We start from the raw sequence: 17973 nt of genomic DNA on the forward strand, positions 1-17973 counted from the left end.
TGTTTATTGGCTATTTTTTCTCTTATTCTGGAAATTGCCTGTTCACGTCTTTATTCATTTTTGTTTTGTTGGTTGTGAAGGCTATTTTGAGGGGTCAGTAAGATATCAGTTTTTTGCTTATTGATGTATGACCATTTCTTTCCAGGTAACTGTGTCATTTGAATTTTTATGTAGTGCATTTTGCATACAGAATAAATAAAATATCACGTTTTTCCTTTACACTTTCATTTCTAATTGTCATACCCGAGAATACTTTCCTTGACAGAACATTACGGAAGTCACCCATGGTTTTGTTTTTTTTTTTTTGGTTTTTCTGGTAGTGTTAAAGTTTTGTTTACTACATGTAAGTTTTGAAAATCTATCTATAATGCATTTTGTTGTGTGGCGTGAGATAGGCATCCAGTTTTCATTAGAATAATCCATCTTTTCATGAGAGATTTGGAATGCCAGCTTTACGAACTACTGCTTCCATGTTACCATACCCTTGTTTTTGTTACTTGTCTATTCTAGCATGTGTTTATTATTGTTTTTATTTTATAGTCCTCTATGTTCCAATGACCCATCATCTCTCTCTTCGGTATTTTTCTGGCTGTTCTTTCACTCCAGATGAATTTTAGAAGTCAACAAAGGGAATCTGGCTGGGGTTGTTTTGAATTTTTGTAAAGTAATTTAGGGCGTATGAACGTTTCTACAGTATTGAGCCGTCTCAGTGGCAACTTATGCCTCCAGTTCCTGAAGCACTTTAACCTTCTTTAGCTTTATGGATTTCTTCATATTTTTCATTCATAGTACTTGTAAGTAAGTTTACTCCTGGGAATGTAATTATTTTGCTTGCTACTATGAATGCAGTATTTCTAATGCATTTTTTTTTTGAGTGTTATTTGGATATAGAAAACCTTTTTATATAAGTACCTTTCCTAAGTGAATTCTTTTTTTTTTTTTTTCTAATCCTTTTCAAACTTTTCTTTAAGGTTTTTAGTGACTAGCACTTTTATGAGATGGTTTAAACATTTTGGTGATAACAGAACACTTCTCTTAATCTGATTGTGCTTGGAAAGGCTTCTATTCTTTTGCTGCCTCGCCTGAGGCTGAGATTAGTTTAGTTCTCTCTCAGATTAAGAAAGGAGTAAGCACTTTTGATTTAACTAAGGAATCTTATTAAAATGAATGTCTTTTTCAGATGTCTGTTTTTGTGCAGTAGGGAGACAATCTCATTGTTTTAACTTTGTCATCGTGACCATTCTCATCAATGTGTTTACTAATGTTATCATAGGCTGATCCTTGGATTTCTGGCATGTAACACTGTCATGATATGCTCTTTATTGTTAAGTATAGATAGGTTCATTCCTTCCTGTATTCATTCATTCATTCAACCTGTATTTGACCATTTCAAACTAATATATGTACTACAATGTAATGAACGGAACGGAACGGAATGCAGTTCCAGGGTGTGCAAGGATTACACAGAGTAATACAATGGGGTGGTGTGTGACTACCTTAGTCACGGAACCCAGGGCACCATCTCTCTGAAAAGGTGACAATTTCAGCAGATGAGTGATGAGGAAGATCCAACTTCGACCGAATATGAGCTCTGTGAGTGGGGAATGGGTTTGGCCTCTTCAATGTACAAAAGGAATGCCAGTTTGGCGGTGGATTGATGACTGGTATTGAATTTGCTGTAAAACTAATGAATCTTTGGAAGGCCCCTTCTCTTCTAAGGCCCTGCGCCTGAATTCAGATTTTTTAGTTTTATATTCTTTTTAAAAATAATTTAAGCTTTACGTCTCACAACATCTTTATCTGTGTCTGCTAATGACAGAAGGATAATGATAAAAGATGTGGTCTGATCAACTTCTGGCCAAGTTACGCTAAGAAGTACAGACTTTCCTTTAGGGATAATGGAAGACTTATAAACAAGGGAGTAGCTTGACCTGATATACATAATCTACGTACGTATATATGTTATATATTATACTATATATATTAGACTTTGTTTTTAGAGGAGTTTTAGGTTCACAGCAAAATGGAGAGGAAGGCACAGAGAGTTTCCATACGTCCCCTGCCCCCCACATATGCACAGCCTCTCCCACTGTCCACACCCCCCTCCAAGGGGTACATCTGCTACAACCGATGAACCCGTACGGACACATCACCATCACCCGAATCCATAGTTTACATTAGGGTTCACCCTTAGTGTTGTACAGTCTACAGGTGTGGACAAATGCACAGTGACATGTATCCACCATTACAGCATCATACAGAATCATTTCACTGCCCTGAAATGCCTCTGTGCTCCACCTGGTCACCTCCCCCTCCTTCCCAATTTATAGTTTCAAAACATCATTCTGCTTCTTGGGCAGATAATGTACTAGACAAAGGGAACACTGGAAAAAAGGAAACGAGTTTCTATGAGGCACGATTTTGTTTGGCTCTTTGCATTAATATTTTAAAAATGAAACTAATCTAACTTTGGTCAGATTTGGCACTTGTAATATCTTCCAAAAGGCCTTTGCTCCAAAACAAGTCTGTATCTATGTAAAATCTTTGGCATTACGGTATCCAAGAGACTATTTTAATCTCCTTTTTATTGTTTAGCTATCAGCAGACCAAAACAATGCAGACAATGGTTATGGCTCAAGTAACTTCTCAGGAGGTGGAAGAATCAAACTACAGATAGGCCATGGTCACCAAAGAAAGCAGACCATCTTCTACAGCTGTGTTCTTATGGCCGTGAAGGAGAGCTATGTTGGGGCCTCACACAGCCCTTCCTTCTCTAGATGTGGCTCTTTTGTGTGTTCTCATGACACCTATGTATGCTTCCTGTAGCACAATAACATGCTTATACACACACACACAGAGTCAACTCTCATTATTCGTGGTAGTAGTGTTCCATACATCACCACAAATACGGAATCAGCAAATACTGAACCATTGCTCCTAGAGGAAATACAGGGTTACGTGCCTATAAGCCTCTGGTCACATTGTCATCCACTGCCCATATATAACTTTGTTTTATGTGTGTTTTACGTGTGTTTCTGTTTAAAGACACCTTATTGAATATATACTGCGGATACACTAACGTTGAACGCACGTCCATCAGCACTATTATAAGTCAACCCTGAATGAAGCTTTTCCAACACCTATTTTCTCCATAAGACAGGTCACAAACTTCTTACGCTGAGGAACGCTACCTCAGTACGTCAGCACCACACCCAAGGTCGTTTTAGGCAGCAAAATCATCAACCAAAAGGACAAAAATGCAAACAACGTTTTGGACCATGTAAAGGACACCTGTTTATAGTAGGAGAGCTGAAAAAGGCAGAGCACTGACCTCAGCTAGGGACATGGGCGGCACTGAACTAAACATTTTTACCACTGTGCACATCCATGGATAACTGCAAACATGCTGCAAGTATTGATTTGGGTTGCAAATAATTTAAGTAAGACCGCCTGCAAATACGGAATCTACAAAAAATGAGACTCAACTATGTATCTCTTCTGCAACAGACTGTGAGCTTTTGGAGGGCAGGACGTAGACACGACCCATCCTTGTTCCAATGAAAACAGCATCGTGTCCAACCCTGGCTAATCCACAGACTATTGTTTTCAAACTTTAAAAAATTACAGCATTCTTTTTTTTTTTTAACCTGAAACCCCAGTAAAATAGGTACACTTGATAAAAGTGGGCTTTCTCTGCTTGACTTTTGTCCTTCTCCTTGCCCTTTTGGGAGGGTGACATGAATTGAACAAGCCATTATTACAAGCAGGCACCAACACTCTAGAAATCATGCTTTTCAGATTCTAGAATCTTAGCTCAGTGTGGTTTTTCCTTACCCAAAGCCGACTCACTCCTCAAGTGCAATTCCAGTGAAAGACCATGATACTTCCTCTCCCAGAAAACGAGAGATGAAACACCACGTATGATGCCTAGCTACGTGCCATTCCTGAGCTGTTTGCAGTGTGAAAATGTCTAATATACAACAGCTGGCACCCCCAGAATGAATAGTTCACCACAAACTGTAAGTTGTCCAGTCGGGATTTCAAATGTCCCTTTTCCCATCGGGAATTAATTCATTCCAGCCTCCTGGAAGTAATTAATCTCTGCTCTGTGTGGAGTCCTGTTACAGAGATGTGAGTCCCCAAGATCAGTTAAGACGCATGATTTAAAGGGAACGGCACAAAAACCTGCCACTGACATAACCACCTATGTAGGAGGACTTCTGGAGCTCTTTCAACGCATTTTTGCCTTATAACTCAGCCCTGTGTGAAGTTTTAGGAGGACGGTGCTTAAACACTTGAGGTTTGATCATGTAAAATGGAGCAAAATTAGACCTTAATCTATGTCAACACCAACACAATGAAGTTTTCAGCAGACTTCGTCCCTGGTTCTGGCAGAGGATCGGGGTGACACAGCTGACGGTTTACATGTCTGCCAGCTCTGCTTTTCTTTGCCTACAACGGCTGTGTTAGGAAGTGTTCCCACAGATCCGACGGCTCCAGAAGCTGTCTGTGGGCACATGGCCCCTTTCACAAGGCCAACGTTCTGGAAGATACACCGACATAAAAACGAGACTCCAGGAGAGACGATGGCCAAACTGTTTCCTTGTCCCATTACCTGGAAACCCACATGAGGAAGCATCTAGAGTTTCCTGGAGTGAAATTCCAGGAATCAGTGTGTATTAGTGATATGTCCCCAAGGTGGCTGTTCAGAGGGAGGGAGGACCAAGCACACTGACGGGGGGAAGGATGGGAGGGTTAGAAGATCCAGGCTGTGAGGAGGGCAGGGCTACGCTCCAAACCATTACTGTCGGTTCGGATCGGAGCCCTCGGTGTGAGCAGGGAACCTGGCTGCCATCTGAGACCTGGGACTAGAGCCAGTTTGATGGGCCACTGCAGACCCTCAGGCACCTGTAACGAGACCAGTTCCAAATCCCAGCTACGGTAGCACAGGGCTGTGAAAATGCCCCTGGGCACAATCAGGATCCAGGCATCAAGGTCAGGCTGACCTCCCTGCTGAGACTGAGCTGCAGAGTAGGTGAAGCTGCTCAGGTCAAAGGACGCAGACGTATACTGCGTGTGTGGTTCACTCCTTCCCCAGGCGTGCGTTATTTTCCTTTATTGCCCATCCAGGGGAAATAAACCGACTTTCTGGAAGAGCACCTAGATAGTTCCTATCCAGACTCAGAATAAACGCTGTTTGATCTAGAAGGATTCTAACACTCACACAATAACCCAGGACTGCTGTATTTTTGGCATTGCTGCAGTGCATTTGGACGAAGATACAGTCTTACGAAGAATAAACACTGATGAGATGCTTGCCCACTCTGTATGCATCATCATTTCAGCCTCAGTTGGCAATAAAATTTTCACGGAGCAAAAAATCATTACGTACACTAAAAATGTCAGTCCAGAAACAGGACAATTAGGATCTTTCGTACTCTTCATTCACTCTCTAGTCTTAGGCAATTCATGGTGGCAGAAGAGTGTGTAAGACATTCACCGTATCAATTTTTTTCTCTTTCAAATTCAACTAAGCTTACCATTTAACATGGCTAGAAGGAACAAAAGTAGAACTATAAACTTTGTTTTTAAGAACTGTAGTTTTTACAATTCAAGTTTGTTTTCATTTCTAAATGAGACCTAAAAATCCTTGCATTGAAGAACCCTAAATTGTCCAACATTTAAATAGATGCCTAAGTCTCTAGCATTGTAGATTATCTTAAAAAATGCTCTATCTTGAAAACAATAGATTAACTGCAATTTTTTTTATTTCTTGTTTTGTTTTGTATTTTGTCAATCTCAAAGGTTAGACCATGGCTAATTTTGCCAGAAAAGCATGTTGTGCTAATAAATCTCTAGATAAATCTGTCTTTGTTCTTGTCAGGAAGCAAAAAGAGCTATCACACATACTTAAGCGTTCTAAAATGTGTTTCAGGAGGTCAAATTCATTCTGAGCTGTGATTTTTCTTCGATGATACAAATTTTCCTTTGCTATTTTAACAGGATAGCAGTTAGTAACAGAAAATGGTATAGAGAGGGTTTTTTTCAATTTTTAAAGGATTTGGTTAACTGACTTTGATTAAAATAATTTACTTCAATCAAGTGATAAACACACATGAATTAAGTCTACACAGAAGAAAAGCCAATGAAAACTGCAAAGCTTAAGACAAAGAAATTAAAATCTAATAAAACATTTTAAACTGTTTCTCCTGTATTAAGTAGGTTGGAAGAGAAAACATGATGTGATGGGAAGAAACTCAGCTGGAAATGGAGCTGGAAAACTGAGACCTCAGTCCCCAGGGTAACATCATTGAGTTCGGCCACCTCAGAGCTTCACTGCCTACATCTCTGTGATTAAGGAACTGGCTTAGATGACTTGGTCTTGACACAGAAATCTTCACTTACCTCCTTCTGACCTCAGTTCAAGTGTCACTCTCAGGAAAAATGACTCGCTGATCCCCAAGTCTACATGAGTTACTCCTTCATGTCAGGTAACAGATACGTAACTCACATTTTAAAAATCCTCTGCTTAACATTTGTCTTTACCAAGAGAATACACATTCCATGAGGGAGGAAATAGGAAGTTTGTTTGGAATTCTGTTTTGTTTCACTAGTTTTTCCCCAGTGTTTAACCCAATCCTTGGCACATGGTAGTTAGTTAACAAATATTCATTGTAGGACTTCCCTGGTGGCACAGTGGTGAAGAATCCACCTGCCAATGCAGGGGATACGGGTTCAAGCCCTGGTCCCAGAAGATCCCACATGCCGCAGAGCAAGTAAGCCCGTGCGCCACAACTACTGAGCCTGCGCTCTACAGCCCACGAGCCACAACTACTGGGCCCTCGTTCCTACAGCCTGTGCTCCGTAACAAGAGAAGCCACCACAATGAGAAGCCCGTGCACCACACTGAAGAGTAGCCCCCGCTAGCCACAACTAGAGAAAGCCCGTGTGCAGCAACGAAGACCCAATGCAGCGAAAAATAAATAAATAAAATAAATTTTTTTAAAAATTCATTGTAAAAGGGATAAGTGAATTAATGAACACGAACTGTTTGAAACAGCCCTTCCCTTTTCATGTTGAGGAAACAATTTATGCAACATTTTTCCAGATAATCAACCACATATTTTTTTAGTCCCTTTTTGGAGAGCTACCTATGTACCCATTATTTTGAGATACCAAGAACCCTCAGCATTTAGCTTCTTAAATTTAGACGTACATATACTTTTTTACAAGGAACATATTCCCATTGTGTTATTTATAATTGGAAACGCCAAAAGGGAGGAGCAAGACTTTTTTATCTCAGACTGTTGTGTTTTCTTTTTCTTTTCCCAGCCTTGAAACACTATGGGACCATACCTGGTGGGAAGGTGAACACAATTTACACTCTCTCTCATTTTCCCAGTTGGTAATATTAGTGTTTATATCGACAACCCATGCTGTCTACCTCACAGGCTATGTTTGCCAGAATGATAAAGATAATGATGAGGAACCTTTTTTTTTTTTGAAAGCACCATATGTAACAGTTATTGACTGAATGTGTCTCCAGCCACCCTCCATTTGTATGCTGACACCCTAACCCCCATGTGATGCTGTTAGGTCCTTTGGGAGGTGATGAGGTCACGAGGGTGTCACGCTTATCATGGGATTAGTGCCCGTAAAAGACACCCCAGAGAGCCCCCTCATACCGTCTACCATGTGAGGACACAGTAAGAAGACGGCCATCTATGAACCAGGAAGCGCGTACTCACCAGACACCGAATCTGCTGGCACCTTGATCCTGGACTTCCAGCTTCCAGAACTGTGAGAAAGAAACGTGTGTTGTTTATAAGCCACCCAGAGTGCGGTATTCTATTGTACAGCCTGAACAGACTAAGACAATAACATGGTATTACCATTCAGAATACCGTAGCCGTTGCATATACTCTTTGGACTGATGCAAAATACAATGAATAACCTCCTAAAATGTAGAATGTTAGGGGGCTTAGGGACAAAATGAAAACATCGATAGAAGATCATTCATTCCTATCTTGGTCATTAGTCAAAGTTTATTCTCAGTTGTTCTCACTGACAACATTCTGTAACTTCAAGACGAAGTGACCATATTAAAAAACCAAATTGCTAGGCAACCAACTTACAACTACCTTCCTGAAGAATAATCTAAAATGTCAAATGGTAATTTAGCCCCAGCCGAACTGGAACAATCAGTTCTCAATGGCCATTTCAGCCTTTCTAGGAACTGACATGATTCAAGTCGTTGAAGCTTTCATTTGCTTTTTGGGATATTCATCTTTGGAGGTCAGAATTTTAACCATCACTGTTAGAAAGCTTCTTTCTCTAGCTTTATACAAAGTCCTGACGTTGGTTTGGAACCCTGAGAACCTGCTTTCTATTAATATCTCTTCCTTTTGGTCCACGCTAACTCATATTGGAAGTGAGAGGATATGACAGACTAAACCACACTTGAGAAAACATTTCATCATTGCGTTCAGTGCAAGTGATGTGGCCTGGAATCTGAGAACTGAGCCTGTAGTGAGGAACCCAGGATGATAGACGATTTGACCTTTGCCAATGCACTGATGTCAGTTACAAACACTGGGCTTACTGATCTTTCAGCAAGGTGGTGGAGATGGAAATATAGTTGGCTTTCAATAATCACTGGTCTTCTGTTTTGTCTATTTTACTATAATATTATATATATATAGATGAGATCGTATATCATCATATATATATAACATGTATGTGATTATATATGTTATAAATAAAATACATATGTAAATAAAATTATATAAATTATATACCTACACATGTGTGTGTATATATATAAACTATATACAGGATTTTGTCTGTAATCCACTTACAGGCATCTTTTGGTGTCTAACATTATTCACGCAAGAATACAAACACTGTCCAAATCTTGTTTCCTGTATACTTGGTTTTTGACTGTAATATTTTGGAGCAGCAAACAAAACCGTGCTGAAATGAAATCATGGTGCGCACAGCCCCCTGGAATGCCCGGAAACTTCCCAGCAATTCACTTGCCAGGGTCTAACAGAGAAACTGTTCCATGGGATAAATATGTTTGTTGTATTAGTAACTAAAACTACTTGGGACATTTGATACAAGTCTACAAAATAATGTATTGTTTATTATGCGTATTTACTTCAGCCCATAGCTAATCTGACATGACTCATCTTGTAAGGAGGCAAACAGTCCAAGATATGAAAATGTTTATGAACCTGTGTTTAATTACATAGTAGTACTGCTTACATTTAAACACCTGGGAAAATAATATTTTTAAATGGAACAATGAAAATAATTTATCTTTAGGTCTCAGTTCTATAGCCGAGCCAAATGCTGGCCATATTGCATTTGCTAAGGTCAGATGTTGTTTTCAAATATTCTGTAAAAGGAGGAAAATTCAGCTTATTTCGTGAAACCACGGGGTTTAGAAGGAGAACTGTATGTTATCTGATAAGAACGAATGCTTTATACTCCAGTGCAGATAAGGTTTAGGATTTTTCACTGTTCACAAATAAACCATGCATCAACAAACGGGAGCAATATTAAAAGTAATCTTATTCAATCCTTTTAATTTTAAGGATCTGAGACCCCTGGAAACTTAATGGAGTCATGACATATAAACCAAATCCCCAGCAAATGGATGTAAAGGAAACACAGACGCTTTCCAATCACCTTAGACATGTGCTATTATTACCAGGCTTTGAAGTGTTCCCAAGTTGCAAATTTGCAAAGCTCTCCAAGCTCTGTCCTTTGCCACACTTTGCTTCGTGCAGGAATCTGAGGAACTTAAGGCATGTTGCAAATACTAACTACCTGTGAGTAGGCAAAGCATGTAAGAGGGCATAACTCGAAGAAGATAAATATTAGCCCCACTTGACCGTGATGCCAACTAAGGTAAGGAGGCTGCCTCAACTCACGCCAGGTGTGTGGAACTGGAAGACAGTCCACAGATGCCTTTACTAACTGGAACCACACCATTCCTGGTTCCCCCTGAACCTTGTGGAACGAATTATGACAAAGCTCTATTGGGGCACCGTGTCCAGAGTTACCATGCCCCTAACAAGTTCCTTAGAACTGACGTGTCAAATAAACATTTAGATTGTAGGTCGGGTCTAAGTCAAGCTGTGTGCCTATTACACACGCGTATTCAGAAATGAGGAACAGGGACCTAAATGTCCATTGACAGGTGAATGGATAAAGAAGATGTGGCACATATATACAATGGAATACTACTCAGCCATAAAAAGGAATGAAAGTAAGTCATTTGTAGAGATGTGGATGGACCTAGAGCCTGTCATACAGAGTGAAGTAAGCCAGAAAGAGAAAAACAAATACTGTATATTAACGCATGCATGTGGAATCTAGAAAAACGGTACAGATGAACCTATCTGCAGGGCAGGAACAGAGACGCAGACGTAGGGACTGGACATGTGGACGTGGGTGGGGTAAGGGGAGGGTGGGATGAACTGGGAGATTGGAATTGACATATATACACTACCACGTGATAAACAGATAGCTAGGGGGCACCTGCTATAAAGCACAGGGAGCTCAGCTCAGTGCTCTGTGGTGACCTAGATGGGGGGGATGGGGGAGGGGGGAGGGAGGTCCAAGAGGGAGGGGATATATGTATCCATATAGCTGATTCACTTCATTATACAGCAGAAACTAACACAACATTGTAAAGCAACTATACCCCAGTAAAAAAAAAAAAAGTAGAAGAAAAAGACAAAAAATAAAAATAAAAATAAAAATAAAAAAGGAATGAGGAACAGGGACCTACCCGTCCACATGTTCACACACTGGGTGTGAAATGAATATAGATGCAGGTCTCAAGTTTTCTTAATTCCTTGAATAAGGGGCCCATTGCAAGCAAACTACTTAACCTCAATGAAGAAAACAAAATGAATGTACACGCATGTGTCCTGGGGCAAGGTCTATCTTCAGCAGGCATTGTGGCCTGTGAAGAATAAAGCCTGACTCGTGTCCCTCAGGGGCTTGCATCTAAGTAGGAAGGATGGGCCTCATGTGACCAAAGAGGCTTAAGTAACAAGCTGGAAATGACACCAACAACAGACGGATGGGAGTCAATCTGCATGGGGCTCGGAGCAAGGGATTAGAGTGCTGAAACCTCACCTTTCTGCAGATTAAATTAGCCTGGGTGTGTGGAACGGACTGGCCCAGCTAACGTTCCTTTATCAAAGTAGCACCAGAAGGCAGTACGCTGTCAGGATCAGGCAAACGTCACCCTTGCAACTGTCTCCGTCCCCAGGACCGAATTCCATGAAGCCGAAAAAGGGAAGGAGTCCCCCGCTCAAGGGGGCCAAATGATTCTCTTCTTACTTCTAATTTCGGCCGCTGTATGTGCAACTCTCAGGGTCAGCTGGGGATGGGAAATCCCTCTGTCCTAGGAGAAGTGCCTCCCACCTCACAATGCGGGGGGCGGCAGCGGGGCTGCCCTTGCTTCTGGTCCCACCAGAATAACTTCATCAGAAGACCACAGTTTGCTCATCTATTTACTGATATTCATCCATTCACACAATGAGTATGTGCCAAAGATCTGAGCGAAAAGCTCATTTCCAACACTGGATTCTGTAACGACAATGCAGAAGAACAGAGATGGGCCCCCGCCTTTTGGGACTTTGGTGTGACATAAATAGGCTTTCCTGAGCATAAAGAGACGGGTCATTCAGTCTTAAATAGCTGCACAAGGTCCAGGCCAGGCCCTTATGGTCCAGGATGTCCGTCTCAGGTCTGCACCTTTGGAAATAGCTGCTCACACACTGGGACACACAGAGCTGGACCAAGACAATCAAAGCCTTGATAACCAAACATCTCCAATCACCACAGATTTTATATTCACGCTGAGAAAAGCAAGATCCTCCTGAAAAAAAAAAAAAATCCACCTTCCAGAGAGACACAGCTGAGATTCAACCAATTACAGCAAGTTCCTACACCAGACTGAACCCTATTTCCTGGCCCTCTCCACCTCCAGGACCGAGAGTCAGCCTGCAAATATTCACAGAACAGCTTTCGAGAAAAGGTGGAATTGTCAAGCGAGGACAGACTTGGAAATGCTTGTACGGCCTCAGGTGAGACGGGGAGCACCACGGGATAGGGGGCCTGGGATTGAAAGAGGGGCCTTACCACACGCTTATCCTGTGCGGTAAGGAATCCGTGGGCCCGGGTGTGGCACGGGGGCCGAGGACATGGAAGGAGCCTTGTGGCCTTGGAGGACGGAAAGGCTGCTCCGGTGAACTGACCAGGCTGCTGAACAGTCCATTCACGGGGAAGAGCAGTAGGGGAGAAAGGAGACAGCAGGTTTGACCAACCCGTGTGAGTCTTGACAATTAGACTACATTGATCTATTTCCCTCTTTCCCCAGCGTTCTGGAAAGCCTTGGGTCTCCCTTGGAGGTGTGTGTATTTCTCCTGGAGAAACTGGGGCGGCATGAAAGACAACTCTAAAGAGATCAAAGCACCACCGTGGGAGGGATGGGTCTGTGTGGTCTGCTACCTGGGGGAGGTTCTAGAAGCACCTGGAGGCCATGGCCTCCCATTCCTTCCACCAGCCTGCATCCCAGGCCATTCCTCTTTCCCCGACACGTCTCCTACTGACTTGTACCGAATCGGGTGCAAAAATCTGCTCCCACTTTCTAAGCTTTTGAAAGGAATCCTGAGCCATGTCTTTCAGACCCAGGGCGAGGACATTCTGACAGCTGCTTTACTGGAAGGGCGTTTTTGACCCTCGTGAAGCCTGGAGAAAAAAAGTGTCAGGTTGACAGTGATAGCCACATAACGCAGAAAAAAACAAACAAACGTGGTCACAAACTGTGCACACACAATACAATATTCACTGATGATCTTTCTTCACTGTTTATCTGACATTGTGTATTATAAGAATTTCAGAGCTTTCTTTAATAAACCTTATTTTCATCTTTCTGCCCAAGGAAACACTAGTTAAGAGTCAACTGAACTATGGAGAATTCCAATACAGAGAATGTCCCTCTAAGCCTGACCACATTTAGTGCAGAGACTGGGGCTAACTGAATGAAGCAATAGCCTTTCTGTAGTTGGCTAGCGCCAAAGTGAGGCGGCAACTTATCTTCCCCAAATGTATGTATGTGAACATTCGTACACACACACAATCGACGTACTTATAAAGATTGATAGTGAGACAATCTGGCTCTCTTTTGTGTGAATTAACATGTTTTAGGCTAAGTCTCCATTTACCCAAAGCTCCGCTTAGGACAGAATCAGCAAATGGATCTCTCTGCTACTCTATTTTCCAATATTTTTTTTTTACAGAAAACACCAGCAGCCTTGGTAGGGGAGGGAAACCAAGAAATTTGTTTTAAATTTTCTAGGAGAATATATACAGGAAGTTTTACTAGGTTCTCTTAGCTATACCAGGTCCTGCATACAGAAAAGTCAGTTAAAAGCTAACCAGCATCCTGTCCCGGGAGTCCTAGGGGTGAGATCCTGTCCTGGGCATTGCCAGGACACAGATTTGCAGAGCACCTCCAAGTACCAGAACTCACGGTTGTCAAGCTGAGGACTGCTTTCCTAGGAGTACATTTAAAATTATATCAAGTCCATACATGCTTGGGACCTGCTCGTGGGTGGCTACGTGAGGCAGAAGCTGAAATCGGAACCACATATCTGTTATAAAACAAAAACAGAGCTTTCGAATTGCAAATTTTGAGGCAGAATCCTGGCTCATGAGAGTGTGAAACCATATTATTTGCAATCTTGGATGTAAAACTATGCGGTACAGTCTAGACCTGTTCTATTTACTTTCTTTTTTTTCTGCTGCAAAAGTTTTTTTTTTTTCCCCCTTTCTTCTCTTCCCCTTAAAAGAAACTAACTGGGCTGGCATGTTCATCAAAGCAATTTACTGAGAATGCATTCTGACAGGCTGCATTAAGAATGTTGACTTGTGAAACAAAGGGCTGTTTTATCATGCACATAAATTACATGCTTTAAAAAAACTGAAGGTTCAGAATTCTTTAATGATACTCTAGCCAGAGCAGAATGGAGTTCTGCCTATTTTTTTGTGTCAGTACTTCAAAAGGTTTGCTCAGGAACCCATGGCTTGCAAAACTTACACAGAAAAGACTGCATCGTGCGTGATGGACTTCTCTTTGCATTGATTACAATTAAATTTAAGTCAACGTGTATTTATTAACTGTTGACCACAAGCCAAAGACTACACTGAATACTGATACAAAGGTGGATTGGACAGTGTCAGAAGAGGTTTTGGGGAAAATATCTCCTCAGATGAGTAGTGCATGGGGAACAGTGAAAAACGTGTACTACATGATTTCAAAGAAGCACTTAATTATACTCCGTTGAGGGCTCATAAAGCATCTTATTTTAAACCAAATTGTGATCTACACGTTTCTTGAGGGAGGGATACAGAAGGGACAAATACGGATGGAGATTCCATAAGCATAAAGCAGCATGAACAAAGGTCACATCTTCTCATCCAAGGTGTATAAAGGTGGATGGTTTGATTTGGTGTCTGAAACACAAGAGGATGAAACAGAGATAAGGCTGGAAAAAAGGGAGTAATGGCACAACTGAAAATATTAGAACACTATGGAGATTTGATAAGAAAATGCTATGATTAGAGCTATGCTTAATAATGGCTAATCCAACAATAGTGTGTAGATGAACTGGTAAGAGATACAACAAAAGATTCATTGGGGGACTGTCATAAAAATTTACTGATTTACTTTGAAAAACAAGTGAGGTGCAAGGAAGATGGACTGAGGATGCTGTCTGTATATCTTGATAAATGTACAGTGAAGGAAGCGTTTAAACATTACTTCAATTATTATTGGCTTGACCAAAGTTTAAGGTCAAATAGTTTTTTTCATGATTTAGGAAAACCTGAAAGTGATACAGACAACAATGAATTTGAAACTTAAATGCAAGGAAAGAAAGAAATAAACACACATATAATTTACAGCATCATCAAATACACCAAATACCAAGAAATAAGTCTACTTAGGTGAAATCTTTTACACAGGAAACAACACAAAATGCTGAGAGAATTTAAAGAAGACCTAAATAGAGAAACCTATCATGTTTCTAGATTGAAGCACTCGGTATTTTTAAGGTACCCATTCTTCCCAGCTTGATTTATAAGTTCAGTGCAATCCCTATCAATACTTCACTCAGGTTTTGTGGCAACTGGGAGAAAATCAAAGGGCCTACATTAGCCCAGGTTAATCTTGAAGTAGACCAAATGTCAGTGGTGCAATTTACCAGACATCAAGACATACAAAAGCAGCTACAGAAACCAAGATAGTAGCACATGAGACAAACAGTCTAGAATCTAGATGACTCACTGATACAGTCAACTTATTTATGAAAAAGTGTCATATCAATTCATTAGAGGAAAGGATTGTCAATTAAATAAGTCATTTTGGTTCAATTGGATATTAATATTTTTATTAATTTATTTTTATCTTACTAATTTTATCTTTTTATTTTAACAGTTTATTAATTAATAAAAAAGGAATCTTTATCACTACCTCAAATAAATTAATATGAAATAAATTACAGACCATCTGTAAAATGTAAATAGTACAACTTGTAGAAAAGAAACAGAAAAATATGTTTATGAACTTGAGGTATACAATAATTTCTAAACTGCACACAAAAATCACTAGGCACAAAAGAAAAAACACTGATAAATTGTTTTTCATTAAAATTAAGAACTTTTGTTCATCAGCAGACATCAGTAAGAGAGTTAAATGATAACACTGGACCAGTATCCAGAATATAGAATATATAAAGAATGCCTATAAATTCATACAAAAAAGACAACTGAATGGAACATTTTCAAAAGACTTGAACAGACACTACAAATGAGGATTTCTAAATGGTCAATAAGCATAGGAAAAGTTACTCAAGATCATTACTCACCAGGAAAATATAAATGAAAGCCAGAATGCATACCACTACCCAGCGACTAGAATGGATGAAACTGTAAAAGGATTGGCCACCTCAAGTATTTATACGGCTGTGAAGCTAATTAACTATACAGCCTGTGGGAGTGTGAACAGGGCAACCTCTTTGGAGAGCTGTTTGGCAGTGTCCACTAAAGCCAATCATGTACCTACCCCACAAATATCCACATAGTTCATTCCTAGGGGTGGACCTAAGACAACAGAACATGCTTGTCCAACAAAAGTACAAGAGTGTTCATCGTGGGTTTATGCATGTGAGCTCCAAACTAGATCGACCCAAACATCCACCAACACAGTGGATAAAAAAAGTTACACTTCATTCTTACAAAAAAATATTACCAAGTAATAATAAAAACAGAACGAAATACCGCTGCATGCAACACCATGAATGAATCTCACAGATGTAGTCATGAGCAGACAAAGCTGGAAACGAGTGCACCCTGTCTGACCCCATCCATCTACAGGTTAAGGAAGGCTAAACTAACCCATAATAGTAGATGTGAGAGTGACAGCAACTTCTAGGTAAGAGGATGATATCGATCGAGAAGGAGCACGAGGGAAACTGCCGGGTCCTGGAAATATTTCTATTTTGACCGGAGTATTGGTAACCTAAGTATATCCATACATAAAATATCACTGAACTTCACACTTAAAGATTTGTACAGTTTATGTATGTTATGCCTAAAACATGATGGTAATTTCTAAAACTCTGATTTTCCTTTACCTAGAATGTTATAAAATGTTCCATTTTAACAAAAAAACAATTATAAAGGCAATTTTTAGAAAGGAACCAAAAATCTGGTTCATTTGTTCCCCCTAGAATTCCATTCACATACACATTTTCACATATTACACATTTCAGTAAACAATGGAGAAATACATTTTCCTCACTTTATTTAGAAAAAAGGAACCCTGAGGCTATTAAAAAGCAAAGCAATGATTGGAAGCATAAAAAGGAAACTATTCTTCTTTCATAAAAATGATTACCCTGATAATATTATATAGTGGTATCTTAAAAGAAATGTTACCCAATAGAATTATACTGTACCTGACCCTTCACAGCTCTCATTTCATTTCTAATATATCTTATAGTTATCTCTGAAAAGAAAATGGTCCTTTGCTAACATACAAGAGATCATGTGCTGAATTTGCAAAGATGGGTAATTTTGACTGGAATAAATTCATAGTAGCAGTTATAAGTTTCAAATAGATAGGCCGATATTCTCTTTAACATATATATATCTTTTTGCCACTCTTTGGCATATGATGACATTTACGGAAAGCTTCACAGGCTGATCTAAAGGCTCATATTCTAAAATGATTCAAGTTTAACTAATTTAAAGCATAAAACTAATGATGCAAAATGCAATCGCATCATTGGAAAATTCTCTTTGGTCAGTAGTTTTTGGTTCCAAATGATTTTGAGTAAGCATACTCGATAAATCTCTTGGTGTATAGAGACGTCGTCTCATAATATTTTAACAAAAGTAATATGATATTAAAAGAAGCAGGCGGTACGGAATGCTTCCTGCATGCAGGCACGTCAGAAGAGGTGACTGCCAGTCAAAATTTGCATTAGAGGCAGAGCCAAGATTTGAACACATGTCTGTCTGGGTCCAAAACCTGTGACCTTTTTTGTTTTTGTACTCAAATAACATCAGGAGGCAATGGCGTGGCAGTCAAGACCAAATGCTGTGGAGTTGAAGCCGGTTTCCTTCCCAGCATCTCTGGGACCTTGGGTAGACCTACACCTGGTTCCTCATATAAAAAGGGCCAGTGATAACGCCAGCCTCACTGAGTTATTATGAGATCAGAGGCAGGAACAGCATGGCAAGAATGCCAGCCATATGTATTACCCCATTATGTTTGGGGGGTAGGTTTTCTTGCTGTGTCCTCACGTGGTCTGTAAGCACGCATCCCTGGTGTCTTTCTTTGTGCCTGAATTGCTCCTTATAAGGACACTAGTCATAGTGATT

General features: G+C 40.3%; 1 long non-coding RNA gene across 1 annotated transcript in view; it reads right to left on the reverse strand.

Annotated features, from left to right (window-relative positions):
- Positions 1–7747: 7747 nt before the first annotated feature.
- Positions 7748–17973, reverse strand: part of LOC133082915 (uncharacterized) — a 156588-nt gene continuing 146362 nt past the window's right edge. The window contains exon 4 of the long non-coding RNA XR_009699083.1: positions 7748–7798. This is a non-coding gene — a long non-coding RNA (uncharacterized LOC133082915). The remainder of the gene's footprint in view (positions 7799–17973) is intronic.

Source organism: Eubalaena glacialis, chromosome Y (assembly GCF_028564815.1).
Source record: "Eubalaena glacialis isolate mEubGla1 chromosome Y, mEubGla1.1.hap2.+ XY, whole genome shotgun sequence".
NCBI classification, from domain to species: Eukaryota; Metazoa; Chordata; class Mammalia; order Artiodactyla; family Balaenidae; genus Eubalaena; species Eubalaena glacialis.